At 45.2% G+C, this 20,937-nt stretch overlaps 1 protein-coding gene across 3 annotated transcripts in view; it reads right to left on the bottom strand.

Moving 5' to 3' along the window:
* Positions 1 to 20,937, bottom strand: part of LOC147010716 (uncharacterized) — a 60,067-nt gene that overhangs the window by 34,668 nt on the left and 4,462 nt on the right. The window contains exons 2-3 of one of the 3 annotated variants that reach the window (XM_085859645.1): positions 18,713 to 18,771; positions 8,177 to 8,306 (exon numbers count right to left, since the gene is read on the bottom strand). The gene's annotated coding sequence lies outside the window, so the exon portion shown is untranslated. Of the gene's footprint in view, positions 1 to 8,176; positions 8,418 to 8,478; positions 8,576 to 18,712; positions 18,772 to 20,937 lie in introns of those variants that run through there. The other 2 variants (XM_085859643.1, XM_085859646.1) reach the window with 2 other exon arrangements.

Raw genomic sequence — 20,937 nt, forward strand, 5'->3', positions numbered from 1 at the left:
TCAAAAGGCTGTTTCCCCTGAAATATCATTGTAATTGGACATTTATGGAGAGATTACTCGTCACTTCTTTTAATACGGTGACATTCTTGACCAACACCTCTTGATAGATGAGGACCACATCCGATATAATTGTTACAAATTGACCGAACGTTCGATTTTGGGGTACTGGAGATAGAGGTATCATTTGGTGGGACACCCTGTAAATCAATGGATCACGGGAACATCCCAACATGCTTACTGCAAGGAATTCTGGGGATAGTTAATTCGGGAGGTTTGATCCGCCATTTTGGTTTCCAGTTGCTGTTTCCATTATAGGCCGAACAGACGGTGCTCATCCATAACCCCCACCTCTTAAGATTGGTTGGTAACTGGTGAAAATGTAATGAGGGAGTCGTCAGTTCTTTTAATGCAGTGTGATATACAAAAATTTGCCTTAGGGACGTTTTCAAAGACTAAATATCAGCGTGGCCTGGGTCAGTATTGCAAGCAGCATATAAAAACCAAGATGGCGGATAGAACTCTTGATTTCTCCGCAGAATTCCTTGCGGGAAAAATGTCATGCCACCAATAAAGGATCGGTCCACAAGTGAACGTTCCGAAGCTGATCATGTGCAGCAAGTTTTGCATTTGACGGTTTCTCATTGAATAAGATCACAATTCTCCAATTTTCTCTGTGTAGGTTAAATGCGAGAGACAATTCCTGGTGGTTTGGGAGTGAAAGTACTGGCAATCGGAATGGTTGTGATCAAGAGAAACAGAACAGGAGCATGTAATGTGGAAGATTTGTTCCCCTGAAGAAGGTTCTTCATCATGTAAAACAACTGCCTGCGTTATTTAAGGTGAAAGACTTCGTCGTCTGAATACTTCCAAAACCTCTTTCCACAAGCATTGACTGCTGAACTGAACACTGAACTGATCAGGATTTAACAGAACAAAAGAAACAGAAGAAAGAGGGGGGAAATGCCCACAACAGGGTTGAAGGACAAAATGGACGGAGACTTGGACAAATAATAGATGCGGGGAGGAATGAGGGGTAGGGGAGAATGCATGACACAAATTCTTTGGAAGGAAAAATTGGAAATTTGTAAGGTGTGGGGAGAGAGGGGGGGTAAAGGAGGTAGAAAATACCATGGTTCTGGATGGGGGATGATCTGAGATGGTGGTGAACAGCTGTCTTGAAGACTTAGAGGGGAGAATGAGATTGAAGATAATGTGGAAGTTGGTTTCTAAAATCAGAAAAAAAAGGAACAAATGAGTGAAGATTAACAGTGATTCTTGATTTTAGGCGTTTCACTAAAATGTGGTTGATGGTGCACCACGTACACCCTTCAAAAACCTGCGAAGGGACAAAGCACGGGAAGAGTAGAGGGGGCAAGAACAGAAAGGAGGCGGTCGAAGACAGAAAGACCACCGACCTGTCTGTGATCGGAAAGTGATAGGCCCATAGACTCAGCATCATCACAGGAGATTCCAATAATTTTGAAGGCTTTCGTTTCCACAGCATCAAGCTGAGCAAGGTGTGAGGCAGGGGCACCAGCCCAAAAGGGTGAGCAGTATTCCATGAAGCTGTGAATGAAGGCCATGTATGTGGATAGGAGTTCAGGTGTGCCAAGGAAGGACTTTAAGATGCAGGATGCCCAGCCACTTTGGAGGCGAACTTTGAAATGTGGTTTGCCCAAGAAATTGTCTGCACCTTATTAACCTCCGCCATCGAAGATGGGAGGTTACTGTTTTCACCCCTTTGTTTGTTTGTTTGTTTGTGAACAGTATTACGGAAAAACTCCTCGACGGATTTCGACGAAACTTGGTGGGGGGATTAGGTATGGTCCAAGGATCATGCCATTAGATTTTGGACTTGGTCCAAAATCCAATATTGATATTATATTGTATTATATTATACAAATTGTATAATACAAATTATATTATATTGTATTATATGCGATACAAAAAAATCCAAAATCCAATATGGCCGCTGTGGCGGCCATTTTGAAAAAATATTTGAATTTTTTTTTTGCATTTCTACATGTTTTAAGTGATTTCCAACCCCCTCCCCCCAAAAAAAATTGCAACTTTTTTTTAAACAAAATTTCGATTTTTTTTTGCATTTCTACATGTTAGTAGTGATTTCCAACAAAAAACGTGCCAAAATTATAATTGCGGCTGATTTTGGAACTTCAGGTGGATATACCCACGTAAAATCAATTTCTGTCTCAAGGAATCTAGTTATGACGAATGAATTGAGTATGTAAAAGTTAAAAGTAAAAGGGAAAGTTGCAAACTATAACTCTGTGAGCACTGTTGACGTCAAATTGAATGAATAGGATATCAGGTTCACTTGAGTGACCTAGCAGTATTGGCGCCGGAGGTTTTGCACTCGACCGAGTGCTCCCCCTCTAGTTACGTCTGCCACCGAAGATGGAAGGTGGTTAAGTTTTAACCCGTTTGTCTGTCTTGTTCTTTGTCTGTGAACAGGAGGATATCTCAAAAAGCTGTGGACGAATTCAGACAAAATCTGGTGGAGAGGTTCAGTATGTGACAAGGACGAAATGATTAGATTTTGGTGAAGATATAAATCCGGATACTAAAATTTGTAAATGATTCTTCACCATTGAGAGAGAGGGCCAATAACAATGCAATATATTTATTTTTAGTTATTATTTTTATTTATTTATTTCATATATATATATATATATATATATATATATATATATATATATATATATATATATATATATAATATAGCACAGGTCAGGTCAGGTATGGGAGCATGTGCCAGAACAGCGCGTCGCTGCGTCCACTTTCCAGCAGTACTCCAGGGGCCTCTGTCTGGCTATCCCCCAGGCAGATGCCAGGTCCATCCCCATCTCCTTGAGATGCCGGTCATCCTGCTGCAACCACGAGGCACGTGGTTGGCCCACTGGCCTCCTCCACTCACGAGACTCCCTTGCTGAGAGAATCTGGTGAGCAGGATCAGCGTCAGGAAAACGAGCCACATGTCCATACAGCCGCAGCTGATGCTCACAGATGATGCAGGTAACAAATCTCATCCGAGTCTCTCTCAGCAACTGCTCGTTGGACACAAAATCCGACCAGTGATAGCCAAGGATTCTCCGAAGAGACCTGGTACCAAAGGAATTAAATTTCCGTCTCAGATCCTTGGTCAGAGTCCAAGTCTCGCATCCAGCGAGCAAGACTGGAAGCACCTACGGCCTGAAGACTCGGACTTTCGTCCTCCCGCACAGGTACCGGCAGTGCCACACCCCATGATCCAGTGAATCCATGACTCCCCAGGCCCGACCCAGACGTCTATTGACCTCTGACTCACAGCCAGCAGAGACATGAATATCACTGCCAAGTTAAGTGAATCTCTGCATGACCTCAACATCCTCACCACAAACAGACACAGACAGCACAGCAGCATCCAAGATGTCATTGAAAGCCTGGATCTTAGTTTTGACCCAAGAAACCCGTAATCTCAGCGGCTCCGACTCCTCATTCAACACCTTGAGGGCCCCCAAAAGGTTATCTAAAGTCTCTGCAAAGATGACTGCATCATCTGTGAAATCAAGGTCAGAGATCTTGACATTCCCATACGATGCAACGCAGCTTGATCTCTCTGACATCCTCCCTAAAATCCAGTCCATACAAGTGCTGAAAAGTGTGGGGGCCAGTACACACCCCTGACGAACTCCAATAACAATGGGAAATTAGTCGGAGATGGTATCACCACATCTCACAGCACTCTTAGTACCAGAGTAGAGTTCAGACATCAGATCAATCAGTTTTGGTGGCACCCCACGAAGACCAAGAATCCTCCAGATGGCATCCCAATTCACTGAATCGAACGCTTTACAGAGATCAATATAGGCTGCAAGCAGCCCCTGCCGAAACTCTTGTCTGCGTTCGGTGAGGACACGAAGGGCAAGGATACGGTCAATCGTTGACCTCTTTGGTGCACAATAATAGCACAATATAGCACAATATCTCAAAAAGTGGTGGATGAGTTGGTTAGAAGATAAGAACAAGCTGATTCGATATTGGTTCAGGTCCAGATGCAGATCTGGTCATTCAGTGGGACACAACTCGTAAACTGTTCAGCCGAGTGGAGGTATGCACTCCACCGAGTGCTGTTCTAGTTTTATTGTCTGCACCCCAAAAGTAATTGCCTGCACCTTGTTTTATTTTTCGTCACCTCAGTCCATCAGTATCCAAGCAAAACCCATGTGCATCAACAACCTTGACTAACACAGTGTCCCACCCACCACAACCCATCAAGGTATATATTTGCACCTCCAATGGCCTTGAAACAAGTGCAGATAAACCATCCACATCAGAATGCAGCTCTGGTGAAAGTTACGTGAAAATCCAGGTGATTGGTGTGGCAGGTATCACATTCCCAATGCCAATGAACAGTTCTTCATCACTCTCAGCGAGGTGATTTTTCATGACTACGACTTTTGGTATATATATATATATATATTGTTGTGGTTACCAAATTCGCAAACCACCATTCAGGTCCCTTAGGTGAGGTATCTCGGTAAGTACATGTGTAGTTAGGCCCAAACCCGTTGTCTAGTGGGAATACATGTCATTTATGCGAGCTGCGACTCTTCAGGATAGCCGTTTTTCTTTTACTATCTTTATTTTGGACCAACCGCCATGATTACCACCACAACCACAACATCAACCAACAACCACAACCACCGCTTCACCACAACCGCCACGACACACACACACACACACACACACACACACACACACACACACACACACACACACACACACACACACACACACACACACACACACACACAATGGGCTGTACATACAAACCCTTTCACATCATGAAGCACCACCAAATGGCTAAAAGGGGAGGTAAATGGATAGTTTGGAAATGCACCATCACTTCCCATATTATCGATTATTCCGCGTGACGTGCCAAGCGATCGGGTTCGGACGTTGTACTCACTCGTGCATGGAAACGCCCCTCATTGGTATACAGGAGAGCCTTCGACCACATGGGAGTTCCCTCCAAATGAGAAAAATGTCGGGAGAAATCGAACCCTCTACACTTAATCAAAAACTGTGCAATCGCTTGAGCGTTTACATCATCAGCCACTATATAGGTCCTTGTAAATGCGTGGGTCTGTATAACACGAGGTATTTAGGAATGGACATCATTGGGCAAGCCTCTCCCAATGTACTCATCTTTACAAGTATGGATTGGAAATCTTTGCTGGTGGAATGGACTGAGGTTGGTTGAGGTCCCCTTCCCGCAGAGTTTGCATCTTCACACCTTGTTCTGTGGAAAGTTGCTTACTTGGCGCCATTCCAAACCCCCTCATAGACTTTCAAGCAAACCAACGAGCTGATCAAAACTAATTTCTCATATTCGCCAATTTTCCACTTCCATTGTGGTTTCTTGTGATTCAAATTATTGTAACCGGCGTTGATTACTTCAATCACTTTTTATTATTTACTGTACAAAAACCCACAAACAGTTTTCTGCACATCTTTGTGGTAAGTGGCTACTACGAGTACATGCTTATACAATATGTAGAGCAAAAATAAAACTTTTAGCAACACAAAAGTGAGGAAAAAAAAACAAAACTTAAACTTTTGCACGGTATTGTATAGATCAAGGTTTTCTGACATTTCTCCCAAATCACATCGTCCTCGGTCTACACACCTCGAGCGAGAGTAAACGGTGCGAACAGACCCACCCCTGAAATGCCACGTCAAATCACAACGGGCGTGCTGTTCGTGAGAGCCTGATGTACATTACCGTATATTATATAATACGGTTGAAAATAGGCCTCCTGTTCAGGCCCTACGAGCCGCGTGCATGCTCAAGTGCAAGCCCCATTCATTGCAGATCGAATGTCTTAAGTGACGTTGCAAGCGAAGCGGTCTTCCCCAATAATTAAACACAATCAGAGAGAGTCAGCTGGAGCAGGAAACGCTCGCCTGGGAGCAAAACGTTCCAGCGGAGGTAATGAAAATAGCTCGTAACATAGGCCGAAATATATATATATATATATATATATATATATATATATATATATATATATATATATATATATATATATATATATATATATATATACATAATGGAACGCTTCGCGTCAGTTTCAACAACGACACCATTTAAGCCGCTGCTGAGATGTATCGTGTTTGTAAAGGCTCGGCTCGAAGTGGGTACAAGGCAGCCCTGACCGTGGCCTCGACGCATGTTTGTGCAAACTAAGGTGACCCTTGCGAGGACGACGCCCGATTGTGCTGAGAGTGCATCCAAGGTGGCACGGAAGGTGTAGGCACGGTGCACGTCATGATATCTATCACATGGGTTGACGCATTGAGCAGGAGATCCTATATCGGTTTGGGTGATCTTTTACGACACCCTTTTGAAGAGAGAGAGGTGTGAGAGAGAGAGAGAGAGGTGTGAGAGAGAGAGAGAGGTGTGAGAGAGAGAGAGAGAGAGAGAGAGAGAGAGAGAGGTGTGAGAGAGAGAGAGAGAGGTGTGAGAGAGAGAGAGAGAGGTGTGAGAGAGAGAGAGAGAGAGGTGTGAGAGAGAGAGAGAGAGAGGTGTGAGAGAGAGAGAGAGAGGTGTGAGAGAGAGAGAGAGAGGTGTGAGAGAGAGAGAGAGGTGTGAGAGTGAGAGAGAGAGAGAGTGAGAGAGTGAGAGAGTGAGAGAGTGAGAGAGTGAGAGAGTGAGAGTGAGAGAGTGAGAGAGAGAGTGAGAGAGTGGGAGAGAGAGAGTGAGAGAGAGAGAGAGAGAGAGAGAGAGAGACAGACAGAGACAGAGACAGAGACAGAGAGAGAGAGAGAGAGAGAGAGAGAGAGAGAGAGGTGTGAGAGAGGTGTGAGAGAGAGAGGTGTGAGAGAGAGGTGTGAGAGAGAGAGGTGTGAGAGAGAGAGAGAGAGAGAGAGAGAGAGAGAGAGAGAGAGAGAGAGAGAGAGAGAGAGAGAGAGAGAGAGAGAGAGAGAGAGAGAGAGAGAGAGAGAGAGAGAGAGAGAGAGAGAGAGAGAGAGAGAGAGATATAGAGAGAGAGATATAGAGAGAGAGATATAGAGAGAGAGAGAGAGAGAGAGAGAGAGAGAGAGAGAGAGAGAGAGAGAGAGAGAGAGAGAGAGAGAGAGAGAGAGAGAGAGAGGTGTGAGAGAGAGAGAGAGAGAGAGAGAGAGAGAGAGAGAGAGAGAGAGAGAGAGAGAGAGAGAGAGAGAGAGAGAGAGAGAGAGAGAGAGAGAGAGAGAGAGAGAGAGAGAGAGAGAGAGAGAGAGAGAGAGAGAGAGGTGTGAGAGAGGTGTGAGAGAGAGAGAGAGAGAGAGAGAGAGAGAGGTGTGAGAGAGAGAGGTGTGAGAGAGAGAGGTGTGAGAGAGAGAGATGACTTATTGAAGTATAATCCAAGGAAATAGAAACGTACTGTTTTGTGGGTTCATAAAGCGTGTGTTAATCTACAATTATGTACTTTTGGGTGTTGACTCTTGACTTGTTCAGGCCTCCCTCTCCATATCGCGATATTTCTGATTGTCGGCGATGATACAACTCGTCGAGTACGGATGGATGATGAATCACGCAGGAAGGTTGAGACGATGACCGTGTGAGTTCCACAAGCCTGTAGTTTTGGTGTGACGACGACGGCGTCATTTTGTTGTGTGATAACCCATCTGTGAGCAGCTGTCGTATTCACCTTGAAATCGATTAGACATGAATATCACAGATTTGCTCCAAACAAATTTATATACATATACAACACATTTGGGTTTGATTTGATGGACCTACTCTTGTGCGTCACAATGGAGCGTTGGTGTTACTGAAGCAGTTTCTTCGTCATGTAATATAATATAATATAATATAATACAATATAATATCAAATATACCATAATATAATAGGAATAAAATTAATTGTGCGAAGTCCATCAACGAAATTGAACTTTCTTGCTTTTTCTCCAATAAGCCCGCGGTGTTTGTTGAGCTTTTAGCAGCGACGGAAGGAAGCGTGAACGTCCACAAAATGATGTCATTATCCCAAATCCCCAACACCTTGTGCACGTGACGATGCAAAGCCGTACATCATGCGTGGAAAGTGCACAGTTCGCTCATATGTTTTACGTGGAATAAGAAAATCACTAAAATAAACGCAGTGCTGAGTGAGAGGTGTAAGCGCGAAGTTACTTTGGGCCTTGGCTGGGGAGCAGCAGCAGCTGTCTGGGAACGCATTCCCAACGATCCCACGTGACCACGACAGCAAGAAGGTCTCAGCGCACCACAGCCAAACACGCCTGCGAAGACCTGTGCCGGTGTGCTGCGGGAGAAGTTCGGCCGGTGTGAATCCTGCGACTCCGTCACCCCCTCCTGCCCCACCATCTCGCGCTTCATCACATTGGGTTTCACGCACCACCTCCCATGTCCATCACTGAAACAGCATCACCATTTGCACGCTTCACTCTTCCACTCCTCAATTACCGCTCCATTACCTCGTACTCACCGCCTCACACTTCATCACCTTGCCTTCCACACACCGTCTCCCCAATCCATCACAGAAATGGCACCACCATGTGCACACTTCACCATTCCACTCCTTCACTCCCTCTCTGTTACCTCATACTCACCGCCTAACACTTCATCACCTTGCGTTCCACGCACCACCTCCCACGTCCATCACCGACACGGGCACCACCATGCATGCACGCTTCTCTATTCCACTCCTCAATTACTGCTCTGTTACCTCGTATCTCACCCCCGAACACTTCATCAACTTGTGTTCCATACACCACCTCCCCCATCCATCTTTGATAGAGCACCACCATGAGCTCCACTATTCCACTCAATTCCAGCTCCATTACCTCATGCTTACCACCGAATACTTCATCACCTTGCGTTCCATCAACCTATACCTGTCCACTGCCACCTCACCTCATGGAACACTTCATCAATAAACACTCTGTTGTCCATCATTCTCTCATCTCACACGTTGCTTTCCATCCCTAACACTCCAGTGTCATCCTTTTCTTCCTCAATCCTCATCGTGACCCTCGAGTCTCAAAAAAACAAACAAACCACTACTTTTTGATCGAGTGGTTAAAGACATTCCTTTCTTCATTGGTTGGTATGGGTTTGATTTCCATGGCTGCTCGATCTCCCCGACCAACCCCCACTTGTCAAGAATGGTCAGTGTGCCACAAAAATAAAACCTCTCAACGTTTATGAGAGAGGGTTCTATCTTCATGCAGTGGAATGAAATAAAGTCCGTTTTAGAAAAAAAATAATATTAAAACTAGCCGGGAGGCGATGATGGTTCGCGGGCATTATTGAACAATGCCACGATAGGTACAATTGAGTTAGTGGAAGCTTTTGAGGAAGCCCTACTGTATAAACCTATCTCTTCCGTCAAAATTGACCAAATCAAATCGGATTTTTTTTATATGTTGTACTTATGGACATTACGGACAGCTTCGAGGAAATGAAATTGCGAGAAAAAAAATAAAAACAAGTGGTGCCAGGCACAACAAATCCCGCCCATTTAAGGCATAAAGTTATTTTGGGGATCAAATTTAAATTTGATATATCCTTAACCTGAATGTTGATAATAAGGAATAGAATAAGGAATACTTTAGTCCTAGTTTGAAGTCAATTAAACCATTTTTGACAAAGTTATGAGCGAAAAATGATTTTGATATTTTCGTGACCTTGACCTTTGATCCAATTGGACCCAAAATTTAATGGGGTCGTCCAAGGTTCATTGTCCACCTGTGGATTAAATTTGATAGTGTTTGCGAAAGCCGTTTTGCCGTAAAGTTGCTAACAGACAAACAAGCCGGGAGGTGGACATGGGTAGTCGACTACCCAATAGAACCTGACGCGATTGGCCCATTCGGTGGGGAATGACCTGATGATTAAACACAAGAAAATTCATGATTCTAGCTTCAAGGGTTAATGCTGCAGATTGTTTTTTCGTTAAAATACCCCCACATTTAGATGTTTTTCGGCCGTTGCTAGGCAACGGAGGGGTCCATAGCAATGGTTCTTTCTCACACATAACTAGGACATACCATGAACCTACCATACCAGTTTCATGTATATCTGACTCAGAGTCTGAGACATAATGAACTTCGTTTTGTTGTTGTTTTCGACTAGGGTTCATTCAAAGTTTATCTTCTCCGACAGTTTTCATAGGATCTGGCTGGAAATTTTTGACAATATGGCTGAATGTACTGCCCACAGTCGCTCGTGGCCCGATTTTTGATTTTAGAAAAAAAAATTTTTATGATTTTTCAAAAATTTCAAAGTCCCGTTGCTAGGCAACGGTGGTGTCAAGCAACGGTTCTCACTTGCACACAACTTGGTCATGCTATGAACCTACCAACCAAGTTTCATCAAAATCACCATTCTATTAACGGAGCACTGGACCGAACAGACAGACAGACTAGCCGGTAGGCGGACATGGATAGTCGACTACCCAATAGAACCTGACGTGATGGGCCCGTTCGATGGGGAATGACCTGAGGATTAAGCACAAGAAAATTCATGATTCTAGCTTCAAGGGTTAATGCTGCAGATTGTTTTTTCATTAAAATACCCCCACATTTAGAGGTTTTTCGGCCGTTGCTAGGCAAAGGAGGGGACCATAGTAACGGTTCTCTCTCACACGTAACTAGGACATACCATGAACGTACCATACCAGTTTCATGTATATCTGACTCATAGTCTCTGAGATATAACGAACTTCGTTTTTTTATTGTTTTCGACCAGGGTTCATTCAGTCTATCTTCTCCGACAGTTTTCATAGGATCCGGCTGGAAATTTTTGACAATATGGCTGAATGTACTGCCCAGTCGCTCATGGCCCGATTTTTGATTTTCGAAAAAATTAATTTTTACTGATTTTTCAAAATTTTCAGTCCCGTTGCTCGGCAACGGTGGTGTCCATAGCAACGGTTCTCATTTGCACACAACTCGGTCATGGTATGAACCTACCAACCAAGTTTCATCAAAATCGCCATTGTATTAACGGAGCACTGGACCGAACAGAGGGACAGACAGACAGACAGACAGACAGACAGACAGACAAACATATCGACGGAAAAAGTGATAAGGGTAGAACAAATTTCAAAAAAAAAATTTTGACTGGATCGAATACCCAACAGACAAACATATCAATGGAAATAATGATAAGGGTAGATGAAATTTCAAGAAAATATTTTTTTCTGACTAGATAGACTACCCAACAGACAAACATATCGACGGAAATACTGATAATAAGGGTAGATCAAAAAAAAAAAATTTCGACTCGATCGACTACCCAACAAGCCGGTAGGCGACATGGCTGCTCGCTCGAGATGAAAAGCTGGCCGACGCGACTAGCCGATATTCATGTACATGCTATCAATCAATTTAGCACAATAAATATGATTATCACAACCCTCTTAGTTTGCGCCCAGAAACCCGCCTTGTGAAATTTCAGGCATGTTTCCAAAGAGACTCTAACAAATGGCAGCCCTGGTAATTCCATTTATCTATTCGCGAAAGATTTTATTTTTTTATATGATGCTGTAAGACATTCTCCTTGGGCACAAAAAAACAGGTCCCTCGGAGGTCCAGTTTCGGAGGTATTGATTTTTTTGTACAGTCCACAATAAGTGTACGATGTACGATAAAGTATTTTAGCTGTTGCTAAGCAACGGAGGTGTGCATAGCAACCATTCATTTTTGTGTACATGCTAGCCACATGGTACACATTTCATCCAACTTTCATCAAAATCAGACTCTTTCTCTCTGAAATATTCGCAATTAACCGTTTCTAAAATGTTCGACATGTACTCGCCCAAAACCTATCTCCTCCTACAAATATTTTTTGTTCGGGCTGCAAATTCACATGAAGGGAGCGAGATAGATTGCGCACAGAACTCTAAGCTTCGATTTTTCGATTTTTATTTTTTTCGATTTTTTGACCACTTTAAAGGGCCGTTGCTATGCCGATGCTAGGGCCCGGGGTCCCATATTCAAAAGCACACGATTCCCAGAACTATTGGTCCTACCTACCAAATTTCATTGGAATTGGTTGAGTGGTTTAGCCCCTAGGCTTGACCAAAGTTTTGCGAACAGACAGATGGAAATGTCCAGAATAAGGGTGCTCTCAGAGCAGCCAACATATCGATGGAAATTCTAATAAGGGTAGAAAAAAAAAATTTCAAAAATTTTTTTTTCGACTTGATCGACTACCCAACAAACAGACAAACAAACTGGACGATTACAATATCCACTCCCTCCCTCCGGGGGGGGGGGGGATAATAAATGAAAAATAAATAAAAAGTTCAAGTGGGCATGGCTCCGCCCACAAGGGGCGAAGGACGCCCCTCATACAAATAGACACGACTAGACCATGATATCTAGCTTGTGTCCAAGTTTCATCAAGAGCACATCAAACGTCACGGAGATATGCTCTGGAGAGTCACAAATAGGTCATGTGGAGGTGGGTCGGTTCGTTCAGTTTCGTTGTGCAGATCACCAATCTATACGAAATTCACCCTGTACATTAATGAGAACACACTATTGAAATTCCTACTTGTTTCCACATGCACAAGTTGACACACCGACAGTTATTACCATTTGAAATTACCGCCGTGAAGTGGGCATGGCATGCTTGTAATCGCGGAGGAAACGACCAGGAAACAACAAATCAAGATGGCGGCGCCCATGGTTGTCGTGTGATTTTGAGTGATTTTTGGTCTTTCAACAACCAAATATGCGTTGTTTCACACTTGGGCGGGGAGGAAGATGAGAAAGTGACGCAATTCATGGATAAGAGCTGGCTTAAGGTATGCGAGTGTGCGAAGGCTTGGTGCGATGCCACAGATAGTGAAACTATCAACAAATGCCGTTTGCTGGCTGATCAAATGATGAAACTGCTGCCAATGGCTGATCCTCCTGCAGATGCTGGCTGTCACCGGTTCTGCTATGCGTCGTTTTGTAACAAGGATCATATAAAACGTACTGAAGCCAGGAAAAGGAAATCAGAAGCCAGCACTACTGCAGTTTCTGCTAGAGCCAGTGAGGTGGTGGGTGGACTACAAGAAGAGGGGCACTCATACCACAAAATACGTAGAAAATCCCTCAGAACCTCTGTAGAAAGGGTGGCTGGAAAATCAGCTGGTGTACTGCCAAGAATTTGTGTGATATGCCAGAAAAAAGACAAATTCATCCGTCTCAAAGGAAAATCTCAACGTGATCAGTTGTCCCTGGCAGAAACACAGGATGGAGGAAAGCTGAGGGAAACTGCTAAGCAGAGCAGAGATGAACGTGATGTGAGAATAATGACAACTATAAAGGATAAAGACTGTGTGGCGCTGGAAGTTTGTTATCACCATAAATGTTATTATGAGTATGTGAATGACACATACCACAGACAGAGTGAAAGTAAACTCCAAACTCAGAAAGTGAACCATGACTCAACATTTGACATTTTCTGTGATAAAGTAATCCAGGTAAGACTCATTGATGGAAAGCAATCTATACATATGAAGAAGTTGTGTGAGATGTTCAATGACCTACTCAGAGTATGCGAAGGTCAGGATAAGGCCAACGACCAGGCAACAAGACTGAAGAAAAGACTGCAGGAATGGTACCCAGACATGATTTTCTATCGTCCACCAAAAATGTCTGAGAGCGAAGTGGTGTACATGAAGGACATTGATATTGGTTCCATTGCTCAGGCTGCTGTTGTAGACAGTTGCTCCACAACAGAAACAGAGTCAACTACAGAACATGAAGCCAGCCAGGGTCCACAGCAGGGTGACTCAGACCTCAATTTACATGTTCTATACTCGGGAGCACTCATGGTGAGGGATGACCTGAACAAACACCAAAGTGTGGACATTACATGGCCCTACTTGGAAATGATGGAGCGAGCACTAGAGCTTATACGGGCAACTCGTACTTCGAACTGGCCGAAACACCTTGCGATCACGAGAGCGTCAATACCCTGGTACTTTGCGTACGATCACCTAAACTATGCAAGGTACTTACTCGTTTACTGGCTGGAAATGGCCGGGCCGGAGCACTCCCACCCAGACACCTATCAAGCGTTCATGGACGGCAAATGGACTGCCCAACGGCATACTCGTTATGGATTTAGTAGTGTTGCGTGTGATCAGATCATAGAGCAGACTTTAAATAGGGACAGCAAGACCAGTGGAGGCATCATTGGTTACACTCAGAAAAGCACAGCTGTGAAGAAGTGGATCCTGTCCCAACCAGCACGTACGGAAATCGCAAGAAAATGTGAGTCCATGGCGGGTATCCACAACGAGCCCCGAACGAGAAAGGATTTGGATGTGTCGAGCTCGAAGAAGAACGAAGCAGTGGTGGTACAAGTGATGGACACAGTACTTCAAATGATTAACCCTTTCTCTGGCGCTCACCTTGAACTCGTCAATATGAGCTCAGGTGTCATCACACCGCCAGCCACTTCCGCGGACTTGATGAACGCGTATGTCAAGGGAGAGAATGCTGTCGTGCAATTCATGCGTGATCGGCTTCTCTCGGGTGAGGTCCCATTCTTCAGTCCGATTTCGAAGGCCAAATTGGCAACTTTCTCAAAGGCGCGAGGCAAGTCGGCGACTCCGCACCAGCAGACGTCGAAGGTTGAAATTGCGAATGAACATCGTCTTTTCACACGACTGCTGTTGATTGGCGAGAAAAGCAATGTAACACTCCACGATCTGCTCGCATGCCCACTGGCGAACATATCTTTCCCGCTGGCATCCGGTGATGGTTCGATTGTTAAGATGGACAAAGCCAAACTCCGCAACCATATACTGAAACTGTGGCCCGATTGCCATGTGGACGCTCGGCCTATCCAAGGTGCAACAATTGTGGATGGAATGGCCATTATTCAGGCGATGAAGGCTGGTTCACTGCCTAACACTTTTGGAAAACTGGAAGAGATGGTGCTGAACATCGTAGTGGCCAAAGCACGACATAACCAATCTTCGAGACTGGACGTGGTGTTTGATACCCAAGTATCAGCATCAAGTGCCTGGAGCACACCAGACGAACGGGCAGGGCGGGCGATCTTCAGGTACGAACCATCTACAGAGGTGATCAAGCCCTTCCAAAACAGTGGGCCGATTATCTCCTTCGCGGAGCCAACAAGGAGGCGTTGATAGAGTTCATCGTCGAATCGTGGACGAGAAACATCTCTCCATCAAAACTGGGTGACATGCTGTTGTACGTCAGTCATGCCGGCAAATGTGAGAAAATCAAGGCGTCGAATGGTGTCATGACTGTGTCGTCAGTACCTGAACTTGAATGTGACCATGAGGAAGCTGACACGAAGCTCCTGCTACATGCCGCTCACGCGGGACAGAATGAAGAGTCGGTGTGCATAGAGAGTTTCGATACCGATGTGTTTGTGTTGGCATTGGCTCACTCGAAGTCGATTCGGGCGCGAAATTTCCATCTGGTCACAGGAAGTCCCAAGGACATTATCGTCGTTGACATAAGGAAGCTGAGTAATGCCCTGGAAAGTTCTGTCTGCGATGCGTTGATAGGTTTGCACAATTTCACGGTTAGTGATACCACCAGTGCATTCCATGGTAAGGACAAAACAAGGCCATTTGACTTGATGATAAAGGATCCCCATCTCATTACCTGTTTCGGGAGCATTGGTCGTGAATTCACGCTAGATCAGAATATCATTCACGACCTGGAACAATTCGTCTGCGCCATGTACAATCAGCCGACTATGAAGAGTGTGGATGAGGCTCGCTGCAAGCTATTCTGCAGCCAGTCGCTGGGAGAACAGAAGTTGCTGCCTACAAGCGACGCTCTGATGCTGCATTGCAAAAGTGTGAACTATCAGTCTGCGATCCACCACCGCGTGACTGAGAGGTTTATAGAAGCCCCTTCTCCTACATTTCACGGATGGATGGAACGCAATGGAGCACTGATTGTTCACTGGCTGAACAAACCACCAGTGCCGAAGGAACTGTTGGAGGTGACGAAATGTAATTGCAAGAAGGCGAAATGCGAGACCAACCAGTGTTCTTGCCGGTCAAAAGGACTGTCCTGCGCAGAGTGCTGTGGTTGTCAAAACTGCGCCAACGATGAACAGACCCGTGCAGAAGTGGAACTTATGGATGATGAAAGCAGAACCGACGATGATTCTGACGACGAACTGTGAATGCGGGTGTCACACTGCTTTTGCTGTGGTAATCTACTACACAGTAGTATTCAGGTTGGTTAGCATGTAATTGTGGACTTGAGTTTTGTAATAGCATCAGTCAAGAGCCTAGTTCAGCAACCGCTTCAGAGCAAGAAATACTGGAGTTCTAAGACAGTAATCCTCTTGTGGCGGTTCTACTTTTGATCAGGCTGAGTCGCGAAGTCTCTTTGTCTTTGATTTAATCCGTAATAGTCGCTGTAACTGTCTTTAATAGTCAATGTAACTACCTTTAATAGCCAGTGTGGCTGCCTTTTAAGCAAAAAGTTGCCTTGGTCAACACGAAGGCCTGTCTGGTCGGTCCAGACGTTTTCGGCCGGTAAAAATATGTAACTGCTTCGGTTTACGACCTTCAATTATGTACATATTTAATAACAGTGAATAGGGCTCTGTAGAAACATGTTGTATCATTTTAAGACCTCACAAGAGTTTTCTTTGACGTACATATCAGTCTCACCTTGATTCTTCATTTCTGTGTCAAAATCGTGCTTTAATGTTCGGTTTATCTTTAATTGCCAAAAATGGCCAATTGCGTCACATCCTCGACGTGGAAACAAGTGGATTTGGACTCGGTGTCTAAAATTCTTTAAGTATGCCAAATTTCATTCAGATTGGTGATCTGCACAACGAAAATCATTTTCTGAAGGTAATAGCGAGTACCTCCACATGGTCTAAAACAGACACAGACACAAAGAAAGTAGTGGTCACTGCTGGTGCCCGCAAACCAAAAAAAACCTTAAGACTGCACTGTAATCTTCCAGCACCTCATTCAAACTCAAAGTTTAAGCGAACACCAATAACTTGACCATGTGACTTGGTGTCCTCCATCTATCAAACGCTTACCGAAGGATATGTGACCTTACCCAAGCTTGGTCACGTGGACATATTTTGTTATGAATCTGGCAGCCATGAGCACACAACAGCCAGGTCCTATAGATCAGTTATTTTGCTAAGTATATGTGTATATTTAGAATCCATCCCCTGTGTCTAATGGGTGATTAAATATTCATGTGCTGCGAAGTTATTTTGATAGTCAAGGTTTTCTTTTACATTTTTTACATCACTTACAACTACAAAACACCTTCGCTCCATCCTGACGCCATTATGCTTGCGGCATTCTTCGCGTGCTCGCCAATGAACGACGCGTGCGTGGGTGGAGTTTAACGTAGGCATGGCGACCCTCTTTGGCCAATCGGCAAGGAGCGGGCGTCTCACCCGCCCAGTCTCCCACTCAACATCAGTGCCATTACTCACGTGGCAGGAGGTGAGGAGGTAGGCGGAGCTGCAAACGCCTCCGATCGGGACTACATCCAGAAGGGTGGGAGTTGCCCTGCCTACCATGGGCCCGTCCAATGGAAGACAGCCAGGGAATCACGCAATGGGTCCCACGAATCAGGAGGCGAGTGGCCAGGAGAAGAGGCCCCTCCCTCCTTAAGAGGAGAGTGTGGTTGTCGGGACGAGCATAGGGAGTTTGCATCCTGAGTCTGCTCGAGTGCGCGTCTCTGCCTGGGTTTGCGGCGGATTGCATCCTACGCTTCGGAGGTGTCTCGTCTGGCGCATTACAGCAAGCGGTCGATTTTCATCAAGGGAGATCACCTCATCTCGCCTCCTCTGGATTTGGCTGCCCTGGACCGTCCTTTGGCGACCGTAGCTCCAGGAAGGTGTGGAAAACCAGCCGCACACTCGCGGCCAGGTAGCCAGCCGTCCTGACTCCCAGCCGAACTATCCTCCTTGGCTGGAGTACCAAATAAAGACCCAGCGGGTCCATTTTCTTTTTTGGGTATACGTGTCTGTGTGCGGGCCCGTCTTGTCCAAGTAGAACTGTTAAGTATTTTTTGTTGTACATTATTCACATTGCTTAGTCGTGATAACTCTGCCCTTACGTGCTCCCCTCGTTCCCCCAATTATTGTTAATAAATACCCCTATTGTTGAATGTCCCAGCTCGTCCTTGTCCTTTCTGCCATTGGTTTGCCGCGCTGCGAACGGGAATTAGGAAGGCCGTTGCTGTAGTTGTACATTTGGACCGACGGACCTCGGAAACCATCCGCTCGGGTTACGCACAGGTCGAGCACGGTAACGGCTCGTTCCGCTCGAGGCCTGTCGAGGTTGTGAATTCCCCGGTCGCTTTGCCGTGTGGATACTTAGGTATATTGAAGTTGGCAATTAACCCTACTCCATGCGGCCGAATTATTGGCGATTCACGGTCCTGTAAGGGACCCGTGCCTTTCGGAGTTCTCCGAGAAGCACGATCTACATTCCGGGTGTTCAGTGGAGCCGACTCTCCTGCTCCACCTAGCGGTCGTGCTCGCCGCCGACACCCGGCCCCACAGCAAAAAAAAATATATATATATATATATATATATATATACATATATATATATATATATATATATATATATATATATATATATACATACATACATACACACACACTATAAAGCTCTTTCTAACCACTGACTGACTCACTAATTGATATGAAAGATCAGTACCTTTCGGGTGATGTAGAAAGCTGAAATTTTGCGTGCCAGTGAATATTGAAGCCAGTACACTGGAAAAAAAAAATCAAATCACAGAATCGGACAACTTCCAAAAATGAAAATATAAATTCAAGAAAAAAAATAAATGAAAAAAATGCAGATGAGCGACACGAGACAATGGGAAAGCATGGTAATTCTGCGTGCTGACAGATATTGAAGCCGATACACCAGGAAAAAAAAATCAAAGAACCATCGGAAAGTATCCACAAATGAAAATATAAATAAATGAAAAATCAAATGCAGGTGAGCGCCCCAAGACAATGGGGAAACACGGTTTGTATGCTTACACAATGTGTAAGCACACACAGCTGGTATGTACATCAGCTTCAGCATTCTCTACTCTTCAATTCAAACTCCATTACCTCATGCCTTATCCCCATGTCCTGTTCAATATATTCATATGATGATGAAACAATACCTCAAGCTCAATCTGCACCTTGCCCTCCACCTTCCCTTTGAGACGGATGAATTTTTTTTTTTTTTTTTTTGTATACCTTGGTCGAGGCTCGTATGAGAGCTAACACACAACTCACAGCAAGGAGGCATGAGACAAGAGGGGCGGGAGTGGAAGGGACAAAACATTGGGGAACAGACACAGGTGAACTGTGGAAGGGAGAGGGATGGGGATGGGACGGGGAACATGGCGAGGGGAAGATGGACATTAAAGGGACTTTCAGGAAGGAAAGCAGGAGAATTGAAGGAAGTGGGCTTGGGTGGATTATCGGGGGTAGAAAAGATCGAGGATTTGGATGGGGGAAGATAAGAGGTGGTGGTGAACAGCTGTTTTGAAAGCCTGAAGGGAAGAATGGGAAAGAATAGAGTGAGGAAGTTTATTCCAAAGGCGGGAAAAAGAGGAATGAAAGAGTGAAGATGAGCAGTGATTCGTGATTTTGGTAGTTTTACCAGAAGGGGGTTGTTGGCGGACCTTGAGCGCCCTGTGGAAATGTGGTTGGGACAAATCGCAGAGAGAGCAGGGGGGCAAGGCTGGAGAGGAGTCGGTAGAAGACAGAAAGACCACCGACCAACCTGCGGTGATTGAGTGAGAGGCCCAAAGACTCAGCTTCATTGCGGGAGATGCCAATGATCTTAAAAGCCCTGGTTTCGACAGCGTGAAGTCGAGAAAGGTGGGAGGCAGGAGCACCAGCCCAGAGGGGAGAGCAGTACTCCATCAGGCTACGGACAAAAGCTTTGTAAGTGGTCAGGAGCTCAAGAGGGCCGAGGAAGGACTTTGCACGACGGAGGATTCCCAGTCGGCGACTGGCTTTTGAGGCAAGGTTGGAAATGTGACTTTCCCAGGAAAGGTCATGGCAGATCGTGAGACCCAGAAGCTTGAAAGAAAAGACTTCTTCCAGAGGATTGTTGAGAAAGTGGATGGGGGGTTTTGTAAACGGTCCTTTCGAAGAGACATAGTGAGAGTGTGAGATTTGTCTGGATTGAAAGACATGTTCCACGTGTTGGACCAGTTTGTGATTTTATCCAGATCTGCAGTGAGCGAAGAAGCTGCTGCTTGCCGGTCTGAGGGATGACAGATGGTACGGCAGAGGGTTGAGTCATCGGCAAAGAGAAATAGAGGATTTTCCAGAGAGTCCGAGAGATCATTGATGAAAACCACAAAAGGAACAGGGCCCAGAACGCTACCTTGAGGAACTCCAGCCTGCACAGGAAGAGGGGATGAAAGAACTCCATTTAGGGCCACACGTTGACTGCGACAGGAGAGGAAGTCTGCGAGCCATGAGTGGAGATGGCCTTGAATACCATGGGCAGAGAGTTTGGTGAGTAGGGCAGGGTGCCAGACTGTGTCAAAAGCACGTGATATGTCCAGGGATACGGCTCGGATTTCCTGTCTGGCATTGAGGACCTCCATCCATTGATGGGAGAGCAGTAGCAGCATATCTAGGGTAGAGTGACCTGGTCTGAAACCAAATTGATGATTGGAAATCAAGCCGTTGGAGAAGAGGAAGGATTTCATGTCTGAAGCGATGATGGATTCCATAACCTTGCTGATGATTGGGAGAAGGCTGATTGGTCTATAGTTACAGGGATCTGTTTTTGCACCTTTTTATGCAGGGCAGTGATGTTAGCAGATTTCCAAGCAGATGGCAGATGACCTTGGGAAAATGAGAGGGTGAATAGAACAGAGAGAGGGTGAGCAAGAGCAGAAGAGCAGGCTTTGAGGA

Source organism: Eptatretus burgeri, chromosome 16, assembly GCF_056783735.1.
Source record: "Eptatretus burgeri isolate ZD-2024b chromosome 16, Ebu_testis_v1, whole genome shotgun sequence".
NCBI classification, from domain to species: domain Eukaryota; kingdom Metazoa; phylum Chordata; class Myxini; order Myxiniformes; family Myxinidae; genus Eptatretus; species Eptatretus burgeri.